Source organism: Rattus rattus, chromosome X (assembly GCF_011064425.1).
Source record: "Rattus rattus isolate New Zealand chromosome X, Rrattus_CSIRO_v1, whole genome shotgun sequence".
Classification (NCBI taxonomy): Eukaryota; Metazoa; Chordata; class Mammalia; order Rodentia; family Muridae; genus Rattus; species Rattus rattus.
The window spans coordinates 89,053,019-89,062,905 of record NC_046172.1 but is presented as its reverse complement, the minus strand read 5'-3'; the positions used below and the strand labels follow the sequence as shown (position 1 = coordinate 89,062,905).

The 9,887-nt window shown below is 43.3% G+C and overlaps 1 pseudogene; it reads left to right on the top strand.

Moving 5' to 3' along the window:
* Positions 1–1,555: 1,555 nt before the first annotated feature.
* On the top strand, positions 1,556–3,846 carry LOC116889184 (annotated as a pseudogene).
* The last annotated feature ends 6,041 nt before the right edge of the window (positions 3,847–9,887 follow it).

Genomic DNA, 9,887 nt, shown 5'->3' with positions numbered 1-9,887 from the left:
TCTACTGGCTAGTGTTCATACTGCTGGAAGGTGCCATGCAGGCTACAACAAAACAAAAACTAAAACTAAAACTTCAATTAAATCTAAGAGAAGACACTAGTGACCTTTCTCATCTTTGTTTCCCCCATAATATGATAACACTCTACCAGGCAATAGAGATATAATTGCCTTTGAATTAACCAAGTATTTTTTAATGGGTTTGAGGGTTTATCTGTGGCAGAAAAATAAACCTGGAGACTTCGATTCTCTGTTGCTACCATAATGCACCAAGTGCTAAAGTTACTTAGAGAAGAAACTCTTTACTTTATCTACAACTTGTAGTCCATGGTCCAGGAAAATCAGTGTAGGAACTGAAGCTAAGGTTATGGTGGAATACTCTTTGCTGCCTTGCTCCTCGTGGCTTGCTCAGTCTGATTTCTTACATCATCAACACTACATGCCCAGGGATGTAACCATCCTCAACGGACTGTCCCCATCCCAGAAACTTGCCTTCAGGCATATCGGAATACTCTTTCTCATTTAAAATTTCGTTTTCTCCCAGAGGTCCAGGTTAGTTAACTCTCTTGATCCTCCTGTGCAGTTCCCATCCCTTTCAGGGCCTTTAATCTTCCCCCTACTCTTCTCTAAGGTTCCCAAACCTTCATCCAGTGTTTAGCTTGTGGGTCTCTGCATCTGTTTCAGTCAAGCACGGGGTGGAGCCTCTCAGTGGACAGTGCTGCTGGGCCTTTGTCTGCAAGCCCAACAGAGTATTATTAATAGTGTTAGGGGATTAGTGCCTGCCCTTGGGATGGGCTTCAAATTGGGCTGAGTATTGCTTGGACCTTCTTTCAGTTTCTGTTCCATTTTTGTCCCCATATTTCTTTTAGAAAGGACATATTTTGGGTTGTTTGGTGTACCTATCTTTCCACTGTGGGTCCTGCTTTGGGAGCTCTAAGAAACTAAGCCACCAACCAAAGAACACACATGGGCTTGAACAAGGCCCCTGGCATATATGTAGCAGACATGCGGCTTAGTCTCCATGTGGACCCTACAACGACTGAAACAGAGGCTCTCCCTAAAGTGTAACCCGAATGTGGTATCCATTCCCCAATTGGGGTGCCTTGTCTGGCGTCAGTGAGAAAGAATATGCCTACCTTTGGCAAAGGCTTGTCGAATAGGGTGGGGATTTCAGGGACTCCACTCTCTCAGAGGAGAAAGGAACGGTCTCTGTGGGGAGGGACTGGCAGGATGTCAGCATTTGATGTAAATTAATTAATTAAAAATTCTCCATTCTCAAATATGTTTAGGTTTGTGTCAGGTAGACAAAGTGAAAAAAGGACAAGTCATACCTTTGCGCATGTGCACGTGCGCGCGCGTGTATAAACACACACACACACACACACACACACACACACACACACACACACACGCAAACACACACACACAGACAAAATCAAAGTATATTGTAAGAAAAAGAAACAAGCTCTCTTGAGTCACCCCCACACAGCCTAGGCTTGCTGTGAGAGTCGGACGTGCTCTGGGCCCACCCTGCTCTGTACTACTACTCGTCTTTCTTGTCAAGATGCCTGAGGAAGTGCACCATGGACAGGAAGAGGTGGAGACTTTTGCCTTTCAGGCAGAAATTGCCCAGCTGATGTCCCTCATCATCAACACTTTCTACTCAAACCAAGAGATTTTCCTCTGGGAGTTGATCTCTAAACTTCTGATGCCCTGGACAAGATTCGGTATGAGAGCCTGAAAGACCCTTCCAAGTTGGACAGCGGGAAAGAGCTGAAGATTGACATCATCCCCAACCCTCAGGAGCGCACGCTGACTTTGGTGGACACGGGCATTGGCATGACCAAGGCTGACCTCATAAATAACTTGGGAACCATTGCTAAGTCTGGTACAAAGGCATTCATGGAGGCTCTCCAGGCTGGTGCAAACATCTCCATGATTGGGCAGTTTGGTGTCAGCTTCTACTCTGTCTACCTGATGGTGGAGAAAGTAGTTGTGATCACGAAGCACAACGGTGATGAACAGTATGCCTGGGAGTCTTCTGCTGGTGGATCCTTTACCGTCCGTGCAGACCACGGTGAGCCCATTGGCCGGGGTACCAAAGTGATCCTTCACCTCAAAGAAGACCAGACAGAGTACTTAGAGGAGAGGAGGGTCAAGGAAGTGGTGAAGAAACACTCGCAGTTCATAGGTTACCCCATCACCGTCTACCTGGAGAAGGAATGAGAGGAGATCAGTGATGATGAGGCAGAGGAAGAGAAAGGGGATGAGGAGGAAGATAAGGAGGATGAGGAGAAGCCTAAGATTGAAGATGTGGGATCTGATGAGGAGGATGAGAGTGGCAAAGATAAGAAAAGAAAACAAAGAAGACCAAGGAGAAGTACATTGACCAGGAAGAGCTGAATAAGACAAAGTCTATCTGGACCAGAAATCCTGATGACATCACTCCAAGAGGAATATGGTGGGAATTCTATAAGAGCCTCACCAATGACTGGGAAGACCACTTGGCAGTCAAGCACTTCTCTGTAGAAGGGCAGTTGGAATTCAGGGCATTGTTCTTCATTTCCTGGCGAGCTCCCTTTGACCTCTTTGAGAACAACAACAAGAAGAAGAACATCAAATAATATGTCTGTCATGTGTTCATCATGGACAGCTGTGATGAGCTGATACCTGAGTACCTCAACTTGATCCGTGGTGTGGTTGATTCTGAGGACCTGCCTCTGAACATCTCCCGAGAAATGCTCCAGCACAGCAAGATCCTGCAAGTCATCTGCAAGAACACTGTGAAGAAGTGCCTTGAGTTCTTCTCTGAGTTGGCTGAAGACAAAGAGAACTACAAGAAATTTTATGAGGCATTCTCCAAGAATTTAAAGCTTGGACTCCATGAGGATTCCACTAACCGTCGCTGCCTCTCTGAGCTCCTTCGCTGCCACACCTCTCAGTCTGGAGATGAGATGACTTCCCTGTCAGAGTATGTGTCTCGCATGAAGGAGACACAGAAGTCCATCTACTATATCATTGGTGAGAGCAAAGAGCGAGTGGCTAACTCTGCCTTCATGGAGTGTGTGCGGAAACGGGGCTTTGAGGTGGTGTATGTGACTGAACCTATTGATGAGTTCTGCGTGCAGCAACTCAAGGAATTCGATGGCAAGAGCCTGGTCTCGGTACCAAGGAGGGCCTGGAGCTACCAGAGGATGAGGAAGAGAAGAAGAAAATGGAGATCTTGGATAAGAAGGTTGAAAAAGTGACTATCTCCAATAGGCTTGTGTCTTCACCCTGCTGCATTGTGACAAGCACCTATGGCTGGCCAACATGGAACGGATAATGAAGGTTCAGGCACTGTGAGACAATTCTACAATGGGCTACATGATGGCCAAGAAACACCTAGAGATCAACCCTGACCACCCCATTGTGGAGACTCTGCGGCAGAAGGCTGAAGCAGACAAAAACGACAAAGCTGTCAAAGACCTGGTGGTGCTGCTGTTTGAAACTTCTCTGCTCTCCTCTGGCTTCTTACTTGAGGACACCCAAACCCACTCCAACTGCATCTACTGCATGATTAAACTTAGGCCTGGGCATTGATGAAGATGAGGTCACTGCAGAAGGGCCCAGTGCTGCTGTTCCTGATGAGATCCCCCCCACTGGAGGGTGATGAGGATGCCTCTAGCATGGAAGAAGTGAATTAAAGGCTCCTGGGAAGCCCCTGCCCTCTGTATAGTATCCCTGTGGCTCCCCCAACAGCCTTGACTGGCCCTGACCCACTTGGCGCTCTGCTCATGTCTACAAGAATCTCTTCTATCCTGTCCTTGTGCCTTAAGGCAGGAAGATCTCCTCCCACAGAATAGCAGGGTTGTGTGTTTTGTATTGTGTTTTTTTTTTTTTTGGTTTGTTTTATTTTGTTCTGAAATTAAAATATGCAAAATAAAGAAGGTGCAGTTTAAAAAAAAGAAACAATATGCAAGCAAACAAAAACCTCACTAATAGAATAAAAGGGCAGTAAGGCCAATTGGTGGTGGTGCATGCCTTTAATCCCAGCACTCCAGAATTCCAGAGGCAGAGGCAGGTGGATCAATTTGATATATATGATATATGATATATATATCATATATATGTATGCATGCATATATGTGTATCATGCAACAATTATATGTAACGATATCAATGAAGGAAAAACGGGGCCATGAATTTGAGAAGGAGCAATGCACTGGCTTGGTAGAAAAGGGAAGGGTGATGGAGGGATTAGCAAAAATGCTGACAGAGCCTGATATAGCCATCTACTGAGAGGCTCTGCCAGAGCATGACAAATACAGAGGTGAATGCTCACAGCCAACCATTGAACTGCGAACAGGGTCCCCATTGGAGGAATTAGAGAAAGGATTGAAGGAGCTGAGGGGGTTTGCAACCCCATAAGAACAACAATACCAACCAATCAGAGTTCCCAGGAACTAAACCACTACCCAAAGAGTACACATGGACAGACTCATGGCTCCAGCTGCATATGTAGCAGAGGATGGCCTTGTTGGGCACCAATGGGAGGAGAAGCCCTTGGTCCTGCCAATGATGGACCCCAGTGTAGGGGAATGTCAGTGCAGGCAGGTGGGAAGGGGTGGGTGAGCGAACACCTTCATAGAAGAAGGGGGGTTGGGATAGGGGGCTTATGGATGGGAAACTGTGAAAGGGGATAACATTGAAACCGTAAATTAGAAAATCCAATTAAAAAAAGAAAAAAGAACAGGCTTTAAAGTGGCAATAACAAAACATAATGAAATAAAACCTAGTAAGATAAAACAAAAACCATCACACCAAATTTGGACAAGGTAACCCAACAGGAGGAAAAGAGTCCCAAAAGAAGGCACAGAGACTCACTCATTCACACACTCAGGATTCTCATAAAAACACTAAGCTAAGAGCTATATAACATATTTGCAGAGGACCTGGTGCAGACCCATGCAGACCCATGCAGACCCGTGCAGACCTGCAGGTCCTGGCCTTGCTGCCTCAGTCTGTGAATTCACATGAGCTTTGCTCAGTTGATTTAGAGGATTTGGTGTCCTCCACCCCATCTGGCTCTTTTAAGCTGTCGGCCTCCTCTTCCTTGACCTTAGTGGTGAAATCACATCACCTTTAAGCCATAATCCTTCCTGTTTTGTTCATACCTACAATTTCACGTTAACGTCAATATCACAATATAAAACTTCAAAAAAAACTTTCACAGTCATTAAAGATTTCAGCATTTAAAAATTCAAAGTTTTTTTAAATATTCAAAATTCTAAAAATGCTAAGTTTAGCCGTGTAAAGCTAGGTGCTCAGTGATGGACTGTCCTCATGATCCTCTGGGCTCCACGGGGCTTGACAACAGCATGTCTCCAGCCCTGACCTCCACAGCACACACAGTATGTCTCTTAGGCTCAACTTCCTGGTTGTTGCTGCCCTTTTATTTTTTTATTTTTATTTGTTTGAGACAGGGTTTTTCTGTGTAGCCCTGGCTGTCCTGGAACTCACTCTGTAAACCAGGCTGGCCTCGAACTCACAGAAACTGCTTGCCTCAGTCTCTGGATTGCTGGGATTACAGCTGCGAGCTGCTGTGCTTGGCAAGTTTTATTTTGTTTTTTAAAAATTTGCTTATTGAGCTACTCTTTTTTAAAAATATCAATGTAATTTCCACTGTTTTTAATCTCTTTATTGAATTTCTCTTTCACATCGTGTATGGAAGCCTTGATTCCATCCAGTGGTTCATTTGTATTGTCCGAGTTAATTTGGAAGTTCTTTTGGGGGAGAGTCCTCTGATTTTGTTGATCATTGCCTTAATCAGAATTTCGCTTCACTCTCTGGGATTTCATTTAATGCCCTCATAGGAATCTATTACTTAGTAATTGGTAATTTTGGAAGGAGTCGTGGTGCCTGGGGTGGTGGTGGTGTGTGGTGGTGGTGGTGGTGTGTGTGTGTGTGTGTGTGTGTATGTGTGTGTGTGTGTGTGTGTGTGTGTGTGTGTGTGTTTGTGTGTGTTTATGTGATGGGATTTAGTCGGTTTTAGATTGCTTTAGTTATCCATTTTCTTTAAGCTGAAGTCCTTTCAATGTCCAAATGAGACCATGCTGTAGTAGACATGAGGTTTCCACTCCAGTGGACTTGAGGTGAGGCTCAGTAGCTAAAGCTTCAGCTCACACAGTCAGAGTCAGGGTACGAATCGTGATCTAAAACTCTATACTAGGAGAAGAATGCTAAATGCAGAAATGACCAAAACTGATGGATAAACCAGCTGTGAAAATACAATAATTCCAATAGCCTTTGTGGAATATAGGACCTGAGTGTGTCCTAATGAAAGTTTAAATATAAAGAAAACAAGCTGAGTAATAGTGATTTCTATTAAAACAATTGAAAAATGTGCAAAAATAAAAAGGAAATAGAAACAGGAAATGATATAAAAGAAGAGAATAAATGAAAGTTAGACTCAAATGGAAATGGTAGAGAAACCCCATTACAGAAGTAATCAACCCGAGTACTTGGGCACATAAGGCAAACCAGCGCTCCCAAACCAGGCTAACCTGTGCTATTCAAAAAGGCTATATTTTAAAAGAAGAAAAGAAAAAAGACAGGAAATAAATGGAAGATCGAAGAATATAGGACAAAGCTTTCCACCAAATTACATTTAGATGTGATATAATGTCTCCCTCTCTGCAGTGACTCTCGAGCCTCAGTGCACACGGTTTCTGTGGTCATTTGCCTGAGGTCAGGTACAGACAGTCTCTGCCTTTCTGTGCTCACTTGCATGAGCTCAACTGTACCTGTGTTCACACCTGATCATTGTGATCATATGTGACTAGGTGCAGACTCTCCGTGCTCGCTTATCAGAGCACAAATGTCGCTGTCTATGCAGGTGATAGACTGAAATAAGGGGTAGAGCCTGCTTCTTCCTCATCTCGTTTACCTTTGTCTGACAAAGCACAAAGTTTTGTGCAATCCTCATTCTTATCTTTATGTTCCTTGTCTTGCAGCTAGAGGGTGTGGTTCACGGGCCGTGCAGAGAGTATTATAACTAGGGATGGTCTTTCATTTGACACAATATAGAAGTCACCTGGTAAGGGAATCTCGATGATAAATTGTCCAGATTAGGTTGGCCTATGGACGTGTTTGTGAGAGATTTTCTCAACCGAGTTCATTTAGGTATTGTTTCACGAACAGTGGCACATGTGCCACTATTGTTCTCTTCTGACGACAAATGTAACGAGACCAATCCTTTCAAGCTTTTGCCACTGTGACTTCCATGCTATGATAGAGTGTAGCTGGAACGGTTAGCCAAATAAACTTGTTCTCCATTAAGATGTTTTTGTCAGGTGTTTTATCACAAGGAATCTAAGGTAAGTCCGCGGACATTTGCGTTGATTGCCAGAGTGGACGGTACAGGGAGGAATCTTTGTTTCTACAGATGCCAAGCCACTGACTCAGCCTGGTTCTTATCAAAGGGCTTCTTGCTCCTGATTTGTATTAAATGCCGAGAAGAGACAATGTCCTCAGAACCTGTGAAGTATGCAGACCCCAATACCACTACTGTCTCCTTGTACTACAAACCTACTCGGTAATGCATTCAGTGTTGGTTGTGCTTTATTTGTGTTCATTCATTCATTCATTCATTCATTTGAGACAGTCCCTCATGTGTTTCAGGAAGGCATCCTACTTTGAACCTCCTGTAATTGTCACTTAATTTCCAGGATGTCGGCATGGTTCTTCTTGCTCAGTTTAGTGCATCCTAGGCAAGGAAGTACTAACTGAACTACACATTCAGCTGACCGTGGTGCTTTTGGAGTCTCCATTTTTGTTTTTGGCTTGGTCTATGCAATGTCTCTCTACCGTCAGTTTAGTTCCATGGTATTGTATGACAAAACTGTTCCTGAGATGATGTAGCATACATGTCTACTCACCCCAGATAGGGAGCTTATGACAGACCAAAATATTGATAGCACGAAGGTCCAACTCGGTGAACTCTGACTTTTACTGGGGTTACTGACAGAAATATAGGAGAAGGATTACCTAAAGGAGCAGAAACAACTCATTGACAGATTCATCACCAAGGCCCAGGCCGGCATGAGTGACAGCACACAAAGCTGGCAGATCAACAGACTGGAAAGTGTCCTTTCCAAATGACTCAATTGGTCTAAACCTCTTCCATGCACCTTTGCTGGTTTCTGCTTCTTGCAGACAACTGACCTGGTCTCAGAGTTTTCTTTGCAGATTGTCTGGTCGAGAGTGACTTTCAGTAGCCTTTATTGTTTACTCTTGGGAAGAAGAAACCTAATGAACCTTGTCAGTTTCAGGGACTTCCTGAAGCTATTTTGAATTATTTACCTTCCTGCTTAAAGAGCATCCCTGCAAGATGGAATGTTTCCTTTTTTTACATTAATTTTATGATGATTTATGTATTTGTAGTTCATGTACATTTGTGTTTTTCTTACATGTATGTCTGCATGATGATATTGGATCCCCAGAATTGGAGTTACAGACAGTTGTTAGCTGCCATGTGGGTTTTGGGAATTAAACTCAGGTCCTCTGAACCAGTGATCTTAACCACTCACTGAACCATCTCTCCAGCCCCAGGATGGAATGTTTCAATCTCAGAAGAAACTTACATTACACATGGCACTTTTGTTTCATCTATAATAAATCTCTCTCTCTCTCTCTCTCTCTCTCTCACACACACACACACACACACACACACACACACACACCCTCCCTCTCCCTCTCCTTTTCTCTCCCCATACCTCCTTCCTTTCTGTTCTCTTTCTCTCCCTTTCTGCCTCTTTTTTCTGTAAATTATCTGGTATTGTAAGTAGCGTCTGTATTTTTCTGAACCCCTTGCTTTGTAATAAGGCGTGATTCCAGCCCTCCCCACTTGCGGTCACTTTGTACTTGGACCAAATCTCTCCCCAGGTGGGACTGAGCCATGTGGCATGGACTCTGACTCCACTGTTCTGATCTGAAGAATGCGCTCTTCCATTTTTGTTTTGCTATCAAAACTAGTGTTTATTATCACTTCATAGAATAGCTTTCTCAAACCACCCACGATTGATTCCCCCTAAATGCTGGCAATAAAGATACGGAGTGTCATCTTCCAGACCCTCTTGCAACATTTAATTTCCAAATAGAAGTCTCCATATATTTTGTTTTGTAATAATTAAATTATTTTCTCTGACTTGTATGCTAAATATTTGCATATGCATATTATGTTAATTTTGGCAATAATAATAATTGATGGGTATTTGAGATTCCTTTGGATTCTTTTTCACTCATTAAAATTTTTTTTCTTGCTAGGTAGAGGTGGCACATGCCTTTAATCTTAGCAGAGGAAGGTGTATGAACGAGTTCAAGGCCAGTCTGGTATACAAAGCCAGCTCCGGGACAGCCAGAGCTACCCAGAAAAACCCTATCTCGAAAAACAAAACAAAACAAAATTATCTTTATTGAGATGTAAGGAATGCAATGAGTTTTGGTATGTTCAACTAGTTATGTAACCTTCACTCCGTAGGATGGCTTTTTGTTTTGTTAATTTGGTTTGCAGAACTTCTCTTGTGTTGTGCTGTTTATTATGAAACCCAGGGCTACACACATGCTTGGCAAATGCTTTTCCACTTAGCTATACCAGAGAAGCTCTCAGACTCTTGTCCTACTTGCCTAATTTTAATTCTCTTGTATTTTTTTCCCATATTCCGGAATTCGTTGCAAACTCAAAGTCATGAAACTTTGAGGGGGTCCTCAGGTATCAAGGTAGGCAGAAAAATGATCCATAAAGAGGTAAGAATGAAAACTCAGTTCAGCCTTACTTAGGCTGGATCGAACTTCAGGCATCTGATTCTAGGCTATTTATTGCCAGATTATTTAAAGACAGTACATACAAT